Here is an 18,569-nt window from a genome sequence, read left to right as displayed (position 1 = left end):
GTATCATACTGGTATAAGCTTATCCCTTTTGATTTGTATCGCCTCATACATTCTAGAGTATCCAAGAGGTATAAGCTTATCCCATTTGATATGTATTACGTGTACATTGCAGAGTGTCGTACTGGTATAAGCTTATCCCATTTGATTTGTATTACTTGTACATTGCAGAATATCCTAGAGGTATAAGCTTATCCCATTTGATTTGTATAACCACGTATATCGCAGAGTACCCTACAGGTATAAGCTTATCCCATTCGATTTATATTATTCGTACATTGCAGAGTGTTGTACAGGGATAAGCTTATCCCATTTGATTTGTATTACGTGTACATTGCAGAGTATCATACAGGTATAAGCTTATCCCATTTGATATGTATTACTTGTACATTGCAGAATATCGTACAGGTATAAGCTTATCCCATTTGATATGTATTACTTGTACATTGCAGAGTATCGTACTGGTATAAGCTTATCCCATTTGGTATGTATCGCCTCATACATTCTAGAGTATCCAAGAGGTATAAGCTTATCCCATTTGATATGTATTACGTGTACATTGCAGAGCGTCGTACTGGTATAAGCTTATACCTTTTGGTATGTATTACGTGTACATTGCAGAGTATCATACAGGGATAAGCTTATCCCTTTTGATTTGTATTACTTGTACATTGCAGAGTATCGTACTGGTATAAGCTTATCCCATTTGATTTGTATAACCACGTATATCGCAGAGTACCCTACAGGTATAAGCTTATCCCATTTGATTTATATTACTCGTTCATTGCAGAGTATTGTACAGGGATAAGCTTATCCCATTTGATTTATATTACTCGTACATTGCAGAGTATCGAACTGGTATAAGCTTATACCATTTGGTATGTACTACGTGTACATTGCAGAGTATCGTACAGGGATAAGCTTATCCCATTTGATTTGTATTACTCGTACATTGCAGAGTATCGTACTGGTATAAGCTTATCCCATTTGATTTGTATAACCACGTATATCGCAGAGTACCCTACAGGTATAAGCTTATCCCATTTGATATGTATTACTTGTACATTGCAGAATATCGTACAGGTATAAGCTTATCCCATTTGATATGTATTACTTGTACATTGCAGAGTATCGTACTGGTATAAGCTTATCCCATTTGGTATGTATTACGAGTACATTGCAGAGTATCATACTGGTATAAGCTTATCCCTTTTGATTTGTATCGCCTCATACATTCTAGAGTATCCAAGAGGTATAAGCTTATCCCATTTGATATGTATTACGTGTACAATTGCAGAGCGTCGTACTGGTATAAGCTTATACCTTTTGGTATGTATTACGTGTACATTGCAGAGTATCATACAGGGATAAGCTTATCCCTTTTGATTTGTATTACTCGTACATTGCAGAGTATCGTACTGGTATAAGCTTATCCCATTTGATTTGTATAACCACGTATATCGCAGAGTACCCTACAGGTATAAGCTTATCCCATTTGATTTATATTACTCGTACATTGCAGAGTATCGAACTGGTATAAGCTTATACCATTTGGTATGTACTACGTGTACATTGCAGAGTATCGTACAGGGATAAGCTTATCCCATTTGCTTTGTATTACTCGTACATTGCAGAGTATCGTACTGGTATAAGCTTATCCCATTTGATTTGTATAACCACGTATATCGCAGAGTACCCTACAGGTATAAGCTTATCCCATTTGATTTATATTACTCGTACATTGGAGAGTATTGTACAGGGATAAGCTTATCCCATTTTATATGTATTATGTGTACATTGCATAGTATCGTACTGGTATAAGCTTATCCCATTTGATTTGTATTACTTCTACATTCCAGAGTATCATACAGGTATATGCTTATCCCATTTGATTTGTATAACCACGTATATCGCAGAGTACCCTACAGGTATAAGCTTATCCCATTTGATTTATATTACTTGTACATTGCAGAGTATTGTACAGGGATAAGCTTATCCCATTTGATATGTATTACTTGTACATTGCAGAGTATCATACAGGTATAAGCTTATCCCATTTGATATGTATTACTTGTACATTGCAGAATATCGTACAGGTATAAGCTTATCCCATTTGATATGTATTACTTGTACATTGCAGAGTATCGTACTGGTATAAGCTTATCCCATTTGGTATGTATTACGAGTACATTGCAGAGTATCATACTGGTATAAGCTTATCCCTTTTGATTTGTATCGCCTCATACATTCTAGAGTATCCAAGAGGTATAAGCTTATCCCATTTGATATGTATTACGTGTACATTGCAGAGCGTCGTACTGGTATAAGCTTATACCTTTTGGTATGTATTACGTGTACATTGCAGAGTATCATACAGGGATAAGCTTATCCCTTTTGATTTGTATTACTCGTACATTGCAGAGTATCGTACTGGTATAAGCTTATCCCATTTGATTTGTATAACCACGTATATCGCAGAGTACCCTACAGGTATAAGCTTATCCCATTTGATTTATATTACTCGTTCATTGCAGAGTATTGTACAGGGATAAGCTTATCCCATTTGATTTATATTACTCGTACATTGCAGAGTATCGAACTGGTATAAGCTTATACCATTTGGTATGTACTACGTGTACATTGCAGAGTATCGTACAGGGATAAGCTTATCCCATTTGATTTGTATTACTCGTACATTGCAGAGTATCGTACTGGTATAAGCTTATCCCATTTGATTTGTATAACCACGTATATCGCAGAGTACCCTACAGGTATAAGCTTATCCCATTTGATTTGTATAACCACGTATATCGGAGAGTACCCTACAGGTATAAGCTTATCCCATTTGATTTATATTACTCGTACTTTGCAGAGTATTGTACAGGGATAAGCTTATCCCATTTGATATGTATTACTTGTACATTCCAGAGTATCCTACAGGTATAAGCTTATCCCATTTGATATGTATTACTTGTACATTGCAGAGTATCCTACTGGTATAAGCTTATCCCTTTTAGGTGATTTGTACTACCTCATGCAGTGCAGAGTATGATACAGATATAAGCTAATTCCTCAAACCTTCTGGCTTTCATGTCGCAGTATAAGCTTATACCCGAATTATCCATTTTCAATTGTATGAGTTTATATGTCATACTGGTTACATGAGGAGGTATAAGCTTATCCCTAAAGCTATTCTGGTTTTAATGTCCAGGTTTATTATTTATACCAATCTGACCACCTTCAAGGTATAAGCTTATACATTTTTTCAAACAATGTTGTTTGCTCACTGATATTCAATCGTATTTATAATTGAATAATTGTAAATAAATATTTGTGAAATAAATCGTATATCTTTAACCGCTTTAGCTCTGTTCTTTCCCAATTTATTTGATGTTTGAATTTCAAGTGTGAATTGTTAGAATGATTCTTGAGTCGACTGAGTGTGAATGATTGAAATTTAAAATGTCACTTTTTACATGAATGATGTGTTGTAAAATGTTTTTTCATTCTTTTTGATATGTCTGAAAAGGAAAAGATATTATTATCCTCTTATTTGTTAAGAAAAACACAATTTGGCATAATATTTTGACAAAATCTGGATTTGTCCAGTCCAGATTGAAATAATTCACTGTTTGACTATAATTCTGAGGATGAGAGAGTTGAAGTTCATGATGATGATAGTACTCAAGGTCATGTTAGGAAGGTAGATTCCAATGGTAACTCTAATTCTGAGGATGAGATAGTTGAAGTTCATGATGATGATAGTACTCAAGGTCATGTTAGGAAGGTAGGTTCCAATGGTAACTCTAATTCTGAGGATGAGATAGTTGAAGTTAAGCGTGATGATGGTACTAATGTAGGCCTGGCTGTGCAGACAAGGTCTCAGAGTCGAGAAGCTCGACGCCCCCAGCGGCCCTTGAAAGTTCCATCTCAGATCCCAGATGTTTCTCCTGAAGAAATTAGAAGAGAAACTGCAAAAGATCCTAGTTTAAGGAAAGCGAGAGAACTCGCTCAAGTTAGTTTGTCGGATGAGGATAGGAAGAACACTTATTTCGTAGTAGAAGATGGACTGTTGTACAGAATGTTTCAGCCTAAGAATGAGAGAGGTAATTCTGTGAAACAATTGATAGTCCCTCGGGTCTTTAGGAAAGTTGTGTTGTCACTTGCTCATGAAGGAATAATGAGTGGGCATCAAGGCATAGGCAAAACCACTGAGAAGATTTTAACTTGTTTCTTCTGGCCCGGCATTCATGCCGATGTTACTCGTTTCTGTCGTTCTTGTGACATTTGTCAGCGGACAGTACCAAAGGGAAGAGTTCCCAAAGTGCCACTTGGCAAAATGCCCATAATAGATATTCCATTTCTCAGAGTGGCTATTGATATAGTTGGCCCTATTCATCCAATGACTAAAAAGAAGAACAGGTATATCCTGACCATTGTTGATTATGCGTCTCGCTATCCAGAGGCAGTCGCATTGCCAAATATCGAAACAACCACTGTAGCTGAGGCTATGGTTGAAGTGTTTTGTAGGGTAGGAGTTCCTCAGGAAATCCTTACTGATCGTGGTAGTCAGTTCACGTCTGACATGATGAAGGAGGTGAGTAGGTTGTTGTCAATAAAACAGTTGACGACGACACCATACCACCCCTCTTGTAATGGGTTGGTTGAGCGTTTCAACCAGACCCTAAAGCAAATCTTGAAAAGGGTTTGTGCGGATCGACCCAATGATTGGGACAGGTACATAGGACCAGTGTTGTTTGCATATAGATCAGCTCCTCAGGCATCCCTTAGGTATTCCCCTTTCGAATTGATCTATGGTAGGCAGGTTAGAGGTCCCTTAGAAATACTCAAAGACTTATGGAGTGATGAAACTCATGATCCCGAGTTGAAGACTACTTATCAATACGTAGTCGATCTTAAAGAGAGATTGAAGAGTACTTTGGAAGCTGCTCATGATGAGCTTCGTAAGGCAACGTCTAGAAGTGAAAGGCACTACAATGTTAGGAGTAGGCAGCGTAAATTTGACCCTGGAGATAAGGTACTTATCCTCCTCCCCACTGATCATAATAAGTTGCTCCTCCAGTGGAAAGGTCCATTTAAGGTTGTACACAAACTTGGCGATAATGATTATCGTCTTGATGTTAATGGAAACCACAAGACATTCCATGCAAACCTCTTAAGGAGATATATTGATAGGTTTGACAAAACAAAGGCAAATTCTGATAGTGATAGTAGTAATTCAGATCCCAATGTTACTGTTGCTGGGTTGTTGGATGTGATTGCCCAGGCCACGATCGTCGACCATGAAGATGAAGACGACGAGGACAATCCATCTCCAACATCAAACCCAATTACGATACAAGTTCCAAGATTGGAAGCGAAAGAGACTGTTGAAGATGTGATTGCCCAGGCCACGATCGTCGACCATGAAGATGAAGACGACGAGGACAATCCATCTCCAACATCAAACCCAATTACGATACAAGTTCCAAGATTGGAAGCGAAAGAGACTGTTGAAGATGTGAAGTTAGGACCTGACTTAGAAACTAGTCAGCAGCGTCAGTTGAAGAGGATACTTGGTAGTTATAGAGATGTAATGACTGATTTACCTGGTAAGACTCGGTTAGGTGAACACTCGATTCGGCTAACGTCTGACGATCCCGTCCGACAGAAGCCATATCCAGTTCCTCATGCCCTCCGTGGCGTAATTGATGATGAAGTTGAGAAGATGATAGAGATGGAGGTAATAGAAAAGTCTAATTCCCCATATTCATCCCCCATTGTTATTGTCAAGAAGTCAGATGGAAGTAATCGCTTTTGCATAGACTTTAGGCGGTTGAACCGCGTGACTGTTTTTGATGCTGAGCCCCTTCCGAATACAGAAGAAATATTTTCTAGTTTGTCAGGGTCCCACTTCTTTTCGAAGCTAGACCTTAGTAAAGGATACTGGCAAATTCCCCTTTCTGATGAGACGAAAGAGAAGACTGCGTTTCAGACTGCAAGTGGTCTTTACCATTTCCGCGTAATGCCGTTTGGACTAGTTAACGCGCCGGCGACATTCAGCCGAGTAATGCGTAAACTGCTTGCAGGTATGAAACATGTAACAAACTACTTAGACGACATCTTGATCCACACCCCTACATGGGAAGAGCATCTTGTTGTTCTACAAGAATTGCTGAGAAGACTGCGAGCAGCAGGACTGACTGCTCGGCCCAGTAAATGCCAACTGGGTTGTCAGCAAGTAGAGTTCTTGGGCCACCTCTTGCAAGATGGTAAGATTCAGCCAATGAGTGACAAAGTGGAGAAAATCAAGAATGCAACCAGGCCAGCTACCAAGAAGCAACTCAGGGCGTTTATTGGACTGGCAAGTTACTACAGACGCTTTATTCCACATTTCGCGTCCATAGCCTCACCGTTGACCGATAAGACAAAAAATCGGGAACCCAACCAAGTTCAGTGGACAGAACGTGAAGAGAAAGCCTTCACGACTTTGAAAAGTAGTCTTGTCCAACGACCCATTCTGTGTCTCCCCGATATACATCGTAGGTTCATTGTCAGGACCGACGCCTCATCGACAGGCATTGGAGCTGTGCTCCTTCAGGAATATGATGGTGATAAACACCCAGTCGCCTTTGCAAGTCGTAAACTCCTGACAAGAGAACAAGCGTACTCTACGATTGAGCGCGAGTGTTTAGGCTTAGTCTGGGGAATCAATCAGTTCCAGGTGTACCTTGAAGGTAAAGAATTTACCCTCGAAACTGATCACCAACCCCTCCTCTACCTAAATCGCACAAAATGCATTAACAATCGTGTAATGAGATGGGCACTAGCCCTACAACCATTTCGGTTCCGTATCGAAGCTATCCGCGGATCTGACAATGTCGGAGCCGATTTCTTGAGTAGAGTTTAATTTAATGTTTGACTAGCCAAAGTGAGCTATTGTTTTTTCATTATCTTGATCCAAGGTTTTAGGTTAAAGACAAAGAAAAAAAAACAGATCGTCTTATACCATGAAGAGATATTTAGTAGGTAAAGAAAGACTATTTTTTTGTTGTCTGATTAGGAATAGAAATATCCGCATAATAAATCAAGCGTAATTAACTTGATAATTTCTCTCTAAAAACAGAAAGAAAACAAAATCTGCTACCAATACCATTAACATAACTTCAGTAGGTATTGAAATGTAATGTTCACTTACAGGAAATAATCATACATAATATACATAATATATACACATCATATCAATTACAAGTTCTTGAACAATGAGAGATATTAAATACATATGTATATGTGTTTAGTTAGGAATAGATATTTATATATATATATATATGCACATATGCATTTTCGATGATTTTCTTTGAGAAAAAAAATTGATCCCAAAAAGGAGTCAGGTTTTATTTGATTACTGACGATATTGAAACAAAGATAGGAAGTTAGTGTCAGAGTTGAAATAAGCTCTTATATTTGGGTTTTTGCAAATGTGATACATTTTTTTTCAAATAGGGGGTAATTGTCAGAAGCTCATTTAAACTCCCCTTTATTAGCCAGTGGAAGAGCCTATTTGGTTGAGTAACTCCTTAATTTGTTTATCAATAGACCAAACCTAACTGCTAGAGTAGGCAACCCCTCACTGTGTTTGATAGCTATTGTGTGTGTGCACTGCATAGGGCTATGCAAGCAAATGTTGAGCAGACTGCAGATAAGCAAGCATAGGGTGCAGCAGCACCTTTCAGCAGCTCCTTGGCTGGGAAAGCCAGCACTTTGGTGCCACGCCTTTGCTATTTGGAGTGGCATGTAAGCCAGCAGTGGTTGGTACACTGGTTGGAATTCAAGGTCGAGACTGTAAGTTGATGTTTTATTTTACCATATCATTATGTAAAGCTTCGATGATTATAGTTAAAAACTGATGTTAATTGGTATCACAATTGAACATGACGAAGGATAATTGTGCTATTCGAAGATAAGATGTAAGACATACATGTACAGATATTGGATATTTATACATGTATACCTTTGTCATACACTTTATTAGGAAATTCATGATATATCTATATGTCTTACACATGTCATGAAAGGATTGTTTTAGGAAGTGGCTTAACTATCCAATATTTAAAACTTAAAGCTACTTTGTCATTTATCAAGACAATTGGTGTAGTTATTACAATGTTGAAGGTTTTGTTTAAACACTGATTAACTAAGGAGAGTGGAGATTTTTATATGACACTTTATTAGAATAAACATTTCACTTGTTCGAAGTTAGGACACTGCTATTAGGTACTCAAAAGCAAGTATAGAAGTTTAATGACCTGCTTGAATGTACTCAGCATTTACTTTATTTTAAACTATTTGAACAACAGAAATGATATGAACTGTAGGCTGTCAATCCTTGCGTGTTCTCTTCCAGACGGCCGTTTTTATCGATGATTTATCCACGTCTTACGACGTTCTACGATTGCTACGTTATTCACGGGAAAGTCCCGAGATCTAGGTTATCCGGTTTCTTCTAGTTTGGCAAGTTCATCACATTCGCAAGTTCATCCCATATCGTCTTCCGTTCGCACAGCTCATCCATTTCTCCAGCATCGTATGATCAACTTGGATATTGAAGCATTCGACGTCTAACGTGATGAGTGAAGACTTGAGAAACTGAACTTTCTCCATATTATGAAGTCGGTATACTAGATGATTGTTTTTATAAACAGAGTTTATGCTCTTTGAATAGGAATAGCAGGTCACAATACTTTATTTAGATTATACTAATTTAAGACAGATTGTTCCAAAAACTTGTTGATACAGGTTTATTGATTTTTATGTTTTGTCAGCATGTGAGCCTGGATAATGGCAGTATGGATATATATAATAAATTCATTTTGATTGAAATGTACAATCCTATCTTATAGTTTAATTCTTAAGTGGTCAAACAGCCTGAGTAGATTAATAAGTCAAGTTCACATAAAACACAATGTGACAAGGAGAAAGAACAAAAAAGATATAAAAACATTCAGGAATAATTTCCAAATGTTCTTCGAAACGTAAGTGGACTTATTTTTATTGTTTTAGAGGTTGCTCTGATTTCAAATAAGTAATTTAAAGGATTGAAAAATGGAAATATTTTATTGTTCTTACATTAAATATCAATGGATTTGTTTTTGTACCTATAATGTGGGTTAATTAAAATGACCGTTCGTTGCATTGAACACATCTGATTTCATGAACAAACTTTTTTATATTAATATATTGAATAGACGAAAATCAAGCTTATAGACATTTATCTAAATGATATTCAAAAATACTTTAAAGTATAAATGTATGTGCTGTATATTTACAGTCTGCTAAATAAGGTAAGGAAAAGAAGCAAGAAGAACCAAAATATAAAAAGAGATTTAAGAATATTTTCAAAAACGCTTTTCAAAACTTATTTGGAATTATTCGTATTGTTTTAGAGGTTTTTCTTATTAAACAAAAAAAAATATTTTAAGGGATTGACTGATTTCATTACATTAAATATCAATGGATTTGGTTTCGTACTTATACTGTGGGTTAATCAAAATGACCGTTCGTTTCATTGAACTCATCTGATTTCATGAAGAAACTTTTTCCATTGATATATTGAATAGAAGAAAATTGAAGCTCATAGACATTCATCTAAATGATAGTCAAAAATACTTTAATGTATAAATGTATGTGCTGTATACTTACCGCCTGCCAATAAGATAAGGAAAAGGAGAAATAATAAAAAAATATAAATACATTAAGGAATAATTTCGAAAAGCTATTCGAAACGTATTTGGACTTATTTTTGTTTCAGAGTTTGCTGTGATTTCAATTAAGTAACTTTAAAGGATTGAAAATGGAATTATTTTATTGTCCTTACATTAAATATCAATGGATTTGTTTTCGTACATATACCGTGGGTTAATCAAAATGACCGTTCGTTGCTTTGAACACATCAGATTTCATGAAGAAACTTTTTCCATTGATATATTGAATAGAAGAAAATTGAAGCTCATAGACATTCATCTAAATGATAGTCAAAAATACTTTAATGTATAAATGTATGTGCTGTATACTTACCGCCTGCCAATAAGATAAGGAAAAGGAGAAAGAATAAAAAAATATAAAAACATTAAGGAATAATTTCGGAAAACTCTTCGAAACGTATTTGCACTTTTTTTTGTTTTAGAGTTTGCTCTGATTTCAAATAAGTAACTTTAAAGGATTGAAAAATGGAATTATTTGATCGTCCTTAAATTAAATATCAATGGATTTGTTTTCGTACTTATACTGTGGTTTAATCAAAATGACTGTTCGTTGCATTCAACATATCTGGTTTCATGAAGAAACTTTTTCCATTGATATGTTGAATAGACGAAAATCAAGCTTATAGACATTCATCTAAATGATAGTCAAAAATACTTTAAAGTATGTATGTATGTGCTGTATATTTACAGTCTGCCAAATAAGGTAAGGAAAAGGAGCAAGAAGAACCAAAATATAAAAAGAGATTTAAGAATATTTTCAAAAACGCTTTTCAAAACTTATTTGGAATTATTCGTATTGTTTTAGAGGTTGTTCTTATTAAACAAAAATAAAATATTTTAAGGGATTGACTAAAATTGAATTATTTTATTGTCATTACATTAAATATCAATGGATTTGGTTTCGTACTTATACTGTGGGTTAATCAAAATGACCGTTCGTTGCATTGAACACATCTGATTTCATGAAAAATAAATTTCCATTGAAATATTGAATAGACGAAAATGAGGCTTATAGACATTCAACTAAATGATAGTCAAAAATACTTTAAAGTATAAATGTATGTGTTGTATACTTACGATCTGCCAAATATGATAAGGAAAAGGAGAAAGAATAAAAAAATATAAAAACATTAAGGAATAATTTCGGAAAACTCTTCGAAACGTATTTGGACTTTTTTTTTGTTTTAGAGTTTGCTCTGATTTCAAATAAGTAACTTTAAAGGATTGAAAAATGGAATTATTTGATCGTCCTTAAATTAAATATCAATGGATTTGTTTTCGTACTTCTACTGTGGTTTAATCAAAATGACTGTTCGTTGCATTCAACATGTCTGGTTTCATGAAGAAACTTTTTCCATTGATATGTTGAATAGACGAAAATCAAGCTTATAGACATTCATCTAAATGATATTCAAAAATACTTTAAAGTATGTATGTATGTGCTGTATATTTACAGTATGCCAAATAAGGTAAGGAAAATGAGAAAGAATAAAAAAATATAAATACATTAAGGAATAATTTCGAAAAGCTATTCGAAACGTATTTGGACTTATTTTTGTTTCAGAGTTTGCTGTGATTTCAATTAAGTAACTTTAAAAAAAAAAAAAGGAGCAAGAAGAACCAAAATATAAAAAGAGATTTAAGAATATTTTCAAAAACGCTTTTCAAAACTTATTTGGAATTATTCGTATTGTTTTAGAGGTTGTTCTTATTAAACAAAAATAAAATATTTTAAGGGATTGACTAAAATTGAATTATTTTATTGTCATTACATAAAATATTAATGGATTTGGTTTCGTACTTATACTGTGGGTTAATCAAAATGACCGTTCGTTGCATTGAACACATCTAATTTCATGAAGAAACTTTTTCCATTGATATGTTGAATAGACGAAAATCAAGCTTATAGACATTCATCTAAATGATAGTCAAAAATACTTTAAAGTATGTATGTATGTGCTGTATATTTACAGTCTGCCAAATAAGGTAAGGAAAATAAGAAAGAATAAAAAAATATAAATACATTAAGGAATAATTTCGAAAAGCTCTTCGAAACGTATTTGGACTTATTTTTGTTTCAGAGTTTGCTGTGATTTCAATTAAGTAACTTTAAAGGATTGAAAATGGAATTATTTTATTGTCCTTACATTAAATATCAATGGATTTGTTTTCGTACTTATACCGTGGGTTAATCAAAATGACCGTTCGTTGCATTGAACACATCTAATTTCATGAAGAAACTTTTTCCATTGATATGTTGAATAGACGAAAATCAAGCTTATAGACATTCATCTAAATGATATTCAAAAATACTTTAAAGTATGTATGTATGTGCTGTATATTTACAGTCTGCCAAATAAGGTAAGGAAAATGAGAAAGAATAAAAAAATATAAATACATTAAGGAATAATTTCGAAAAGCTATTCGAAACGTATTTGGACTTATTTTTGTTTCAGAGTTTGCTGTGATTTCAATTAAGTAACTTTAAAAAAAAAAAAGGAGCAAGAAGAACCAAAATATAAAAAGAGATTTAAGAATATTTTCAAAAACGCTTTTCAAAACTTATTTGGAATTATTCGTATTGTTTTAGAGGTTGTTCTTATTAAACAAAAATAAAATATTTTAAGGGATTGACTAAAATTGAATTATTTTATTGTCATTACATAAAATATTAATGGATTTGGTTTCGTACTTATACTGTGGGTTAATCAAAATGACCGTTCGTTGCATTGAACAGAGTTTGCTGTGATTTCAATTAAGTAACTTTAAAGGATTGAAAATGGAATTATTTTATTGTCCTTACATTAAATATCAATGGATTTGTGTTCGTACATATACCGTGGGTTAATCAAAATGACCGTTCGTTGCTTTGAACACATCTGATTTCATGAAGAAACTTTTTCCATTGATATATTGATAGACGAAAATTTAAGCTCATAGACATTAATCTAAATGATAGTCAAAAATACTTTAAAGTATAAATGTATGTGTTGTATACTTACGGGCTGCCAAATATGATAAGGAAAATGAGAAAGAATAAAAAAATATAAAAACATTAAGGAATAATTTCGGAAAACTCTTCGAAACGCATTTGGACTTATTTTTGTTTTAGAGTCTGCTCTGATTTCAAATAAGTAACTTTAAAGGATTGAAAATGGAATTATTTTATTGTCCTTACATTAAATATCAATGGATTTGTTTTCATACTTATACTGTGGGTTAATCAAAATGACTGTTCGTTGCTTTGAACACATCTGATTTCATAAAGAAACTTTTTTAATTGATATATTGATAGACGAAAATTTAAGCTCATAGACATTCATCTAAATGATAGTCAAAAATACTTTAAAGTATAAATGTATGTGTTGTATACTTACGATCTGCCAAATATGATAAGGAAAAGGAGAAAGAATAAAAAATATAAAAACATTAAGGAATAATTTCGGAAAACTCTTCGAAACGTATTTGGACTTATTTTTGTTTTAGAGTTTGCTCTGATTTCAAATAAGTAACTTTAAAGGATTGAAAATGGAATTATTTTATTGTCCTTAAATTAAATATCAATGGATTTGTTTTCGTACTTATACTGTGGTTTAATCAAAATGACTGTTCGTTGCATTCAACTTATCTGGTTTCATGAAGAAACTTTTTCCATTGATATGTTGAATAGACGAAAATCAAGCTTATAGACATTCATCTAAATGATATTCAAAAATACTTTAAAGTATGTATGTATGTGCTGTATATTTACAGTCTGCCAAATAAGGTAAGGAAAAGGAGCAAGAAGAACCAAAATATAAAAAGAGATTTAAGAATATTTTCAAAAACGCTTTTCAAAACTTATTTGGAATTATTCGTATTGTTTTAGAGGTTGTTCTTATTAAACAAAAATAAAATATTTTAAGGGATTGACTAAAATTGAATTATTTTATTGTCACTACATTAAATATCAATGGATTTGGTTTCGTACTTATACTGTGGGTTAATCAAAATGACCGTTCGTTGCATTGAACACATCTGATTTCATGAAGAAATTTTTTCCATTGATATATTGAATAGAAGAAAATTGAAGCTCATAGACATTCATCTAAATGATAGTCAAAAATACTTTAATGTATAAATGTATGTGCTGTATACTTACCGCCTGCCAATAAGATAAGGAAAAGGAGAAAGAATAAAAAAATATAAATACATTAAGGAATAATTTCGAAAAGCTCTTCGAAACGTATTTGGACTTATTTTTGTTTCAGAGTTTGCTGTGATTTCAATTAAGTAACTTTAAAGGATTGAAAATGGAATTATTTTATTGTCCTTACATTAAATATCAATGGATTTGTTTTCGTACTTATACCGTGGGTTAATCAAAATGACCGTTCGTTGCTTTGAACACATCTGATTTCATGAAGAAATTTTTCCATTGATATATTGATAGACGAAAATTTAAGCTCATAGACATTAATCTAAATGATAGTCAAAAATACTTTAAAGTATAAATGTATGTGTTGTATACTTACGGGCTGCCAAATATGATAAGGAAAATGAGAAAGAATAAAAAAATATAAAAACATTAAGGAATAATTTCGGAAAACTCTTCGAAACGCATTTGGACTTATTTTTGTTTTAGAGTCTGCTCTGATTTCAAATAAGTAACTTTAAAGGATTGAAAATGGAATTATTTTGTTGTCCTTACATTAAATATCAATGGATTTGTTTTCATACTTATACTGTGGGTTAAACAAAATGACCGTTCGTTGCTTTGAACACATCTGATTTCATAAAGAAACTTTTTTAATTGATATATTGATAGACGAAAATTTAAGCTCATAGACATTCATCTAAATGATAGTCAAAAATACTTTAAAGTATAAATGTATGTGTTGCATACTTACGATCTGCCAAATATGATAAGGAAAAGGAGAAAGAATAAAAAATATAAAAACATTAAGGAATAATTTTGGAAAACTCTTCGAAACGTATTTGGACTGATTTTTGTTTCAGTTTGCTGTGATTTCAATTAAGTAAATTTAAGGGATTGAAAATGGAATTATTTGACCGTCCTTACATTAAATATCAATGGATTTGTTTTCGTACTTATACCGTGGGTTAATCAAAATGACCGTTCGTTGCTTTGAACACATCTGATTTCATGAAGAAACTTTTTCCATTGATATATTGATAGACGAAAATTTAAGCTCATAGACATTAATCTAAATGATAGTCAAAAATACTTTAAAGTATAAATGTATGTGTTGTATACTTACGGGCTGCTAAATATGATAAGGAAAATGAGAAAGAATAAAAAAATATAAAACATTAAGGAATAATTTCGGAAAACTCTTCGAAACGCATTTGGACTTATTTTTGATTTAGAGTCTGCTCTGATTTCAAATAAGTAACTTTAAAGGATTGAAAATGGAATTATTTTATTGTCCTTACATTAAATATCAATGGATTTGTTTTCATACTTATACTGTGGGTTAATCAAAATGACAGTTCGTTGCTTTGAACACATCTGATTTCATAAAGAAACTTTTTTAATTGATATATTGATAGACGAAAATTTAAGCTCATAGACATTCATCTAAATGATAGTCAAAAATACTTTAAAGTATAAATATATGTGTTGTATACTTCCGATCTGCCAAATATGATAAGGAAAAGGAGAAAGAATAAAAAAATATAAAAACATTAAGGAATAATTTTCGAAAACTCTTCGAAACGTATTTGGACTTATTTTTGTTTCAGAGTTTGCTGTGATTTCAATTAAGTAACTTTAAGGGATTGAAAATGGAATTATTTGATCGTCCTTACATTAAATATCAATGGATTTGTTTTCGTACTTATACTGTGGTTTAATCAAAATGACTGTTCGTTGCATTCAACATATCTGGTTTCATGAAGAAACTTTTTCCATTGATATGTTGAATAGACGAAAATCAAGCTTATAGACATTCATCTAAATGATATTCAAAAATACTTTAAAGTATGTATGTATGTGCTGTATATTTACAGTCTGCCAAATAAGGTAAGGAAAAGGAGCAAGAAGAACCAAAATATAAAAAGAGATTTAAGAATATTTTCAAAAACGCTTTTCAAAACTTATTTGGAATTATTCGTATTGTTTTAGAGGTTGTTCTTATTAAACAAAAATAAAATATTTTAAGGGATTGACTAAAATTGAATTATTTTATTGTCATTACATTAAATATCAATGGATTTGTTTTCGTACTTATACTGTGGGTTAATCAAAATGACCGTTCGTTGCATTGAACACATCTAATTTCATGAAGAAACTTTTTCCATTGATATATTGAATAGAAGAAAATTGAAGCTCATAGACATTCATCTAAATGATAGTCAAAAATACTTTAATGTATAAATGTATGTGCTGTATACTTACCGCCTGCCAATAAGATAAGGAAAAGGAGAAAGAATAAAAAAATATAAATACATTAAGGAATAATTTGTGAAAAGCTCTTCGAAACGTATTTGGACTTATTTTTGTTTCAGAGTTTGCTGTGATTTCAATTAAGTAACTTTAAAGGATTGAAAATGGAATTATTTTATTGTCCTTACATTAAATATCAATGGATTTGTTTTCGTACTTATACCATGGGTTAATCAAAATGACCGTTCGTTGCTTTGAACACATCTGATTTCATGAAGAAAATTTTTCCATTGATATATTGATAGACAAAAAATTTAAGCTCATAGACATTAATCTAAATGATAGTCAAAAATACTTTAAAGTATAAATGTATGTGTTGTATACTTACGGGCTGCCAAATATGATAAGGAAAATGAGAAAGAATAAAAAATATAAAACATTAAGGAATAATTTCGGAAAACTCTTCGAAACGCATTTGGACTTATTTTTGATTTAGAGTCTGCTCTGATTTCAAATAAGTAACTTTAAAGGATTGAAAATGGAATTATTTTATTGTCCTTACATTAAATATCAATGGATTTGTTTTCATACTTATACTGTGGGTTAATCAAAATGACAGTTCGTTGCTTTGAACACATCTGATTTCATAAATAAACTTTTTTAATTGATATATTGATAGACGAAAATTTAAGCTCATAGACATTCATTTTAATGATAGTCAAAAATACTTTAAAGTATAAATGGATGTGTTGTATACTTACGATCTGCCAAATATGATAAGGAAAAGGAGAAAGAATAAAAAAATATAAAAACATTAAGGAATAATTTTGGAAAACTCTTCGAAACGTATTTGGACTTATTTTTGTTTCAGAGTTTGCTGTGATTTCAATTAAGTAACTTTAAGGGATTGAAAATGGAATTATTTGATCGTCCTTACATTAAATATCAATGGATTTGTTTTCGTACTTATACTGTGGGTTAATCAAAATGACCGTTCGTTGCTTTGAACACATCTGATTTCATAAAGAAACTTTTTTAATTGATATATTGATAGACGAAAATTTAAGCTCATAGAAATTCATCTAAATGATATTCAAAAATACTTTAAAGTATGTATGTATGTGCTGTATATTTACAGTCTGCCAAATAAGGTAAGGAAAAGGAGCAAGAAGAACCAAAATATAAAAAGATATTTAAGAATATTTTCAAAAACGCTTTTCAAAACTTATTTGGAATTATTCGTATTGTTTTAGAGGTTGTTCTTATTAAACAAAAATAAAATATTTTAAGGGATTGACTAAAATTGAATTGTGAGAAGAAATACTACACGATATACCAGATATTGCCATATTCTCAACTTTTAATTTCCGTTCGGGAATTGTTACCCAAATATTTCACATACTTGTGTATCACAGTAATATCAAACATTAATTAATACACCAATACTTCACAAACATGTGTATCGCAGTAATATCAATAAATGTCAATGCCTGCAGAGGAAGGAGTAAGGCTAAGAATTAACCACATAGGGGGAACCGGGTCACGAGTCACGTGACCAGCTGGGAGGATGGTGGCTCCACCCAGTGTCCCAGTTGCCTGGGACGGGGATCCCCCTACGAAATATCCGATAATCTTGGCCTTTCCCCGCCATTGGCTCACAGAGCTCTTGGTCATTCCATCCCCTGCATGCTTCGAGAAATGATAATGAAATTGCCAAGTACTAAAAAACAACCAAGATGCATGTCGTTTACAGGTTACAACGTCCTGTTAATAACAACCCCAACCATCCAGCCAAATATTTAACAACCCCAACCAGCCATCCATTTCTTTACAAAACCATATATCAGCCTATGAAGATACATAAATGAATCTTACTAAGCAACAAGACATGCAAACATTTTTAGCCACTCCGTGGACAACTGAAAGTCCAAACTTCCTCTAGAGTATAACCACGAGGCAATAACTTTTTACCAACCATCTGTTGGCCTAAAGTCTTGTTGATAACAACCCCAACCATCCAGCCAATATTTAACAACCCCAACCAGCCAACCAAAATATGTGTGTACAACCAAGGAGTTACTCCTAGGTACAACCCCAACCAGCCATCCATTTCTTTACAAAACCATAAAATCAGCCTATGAAGATACATAAATGAATCTTACTAATCAACAAGACATGCAAACTCATTTAGCCACCCCATTGACAACTGAAAGTCCAAACTTCCTCTCGAGTATAACCATGAGGTAATAGCTTTGTACCAACCATCTGTTGGCCAATAGTCTTGTTAATAACAGCCCCAGCCATCCAGCCAAATACTTAACAACCCCAACCAGCCAACCAAAATAATATGTGTACAACCCCAACCAGCCATCCAATTCTATACCAAACCATAACATCAGCCTATGAAGATACATAAATGAATC

Source organism: Lytechinus variegatus, chromosome 6, assembly GCF_018143015.1.
Source record: "Lytechinus variegatus isolate NC3 chromosome 6, Lvar_3.0, whole genome shotgun sequence".
NCBI classification, from domain to species: Eukaryota; Metazoa; Echinodermata; class Echinoidea; order Temnopleuroida; family Toxopneustidae; genus Lytechinus; species Lytechinus variegatus.
The sequence above is the reverse complement of the archived record's forward strand: the minus strand, read 5'-3'. Positions refer to the sequence as shown.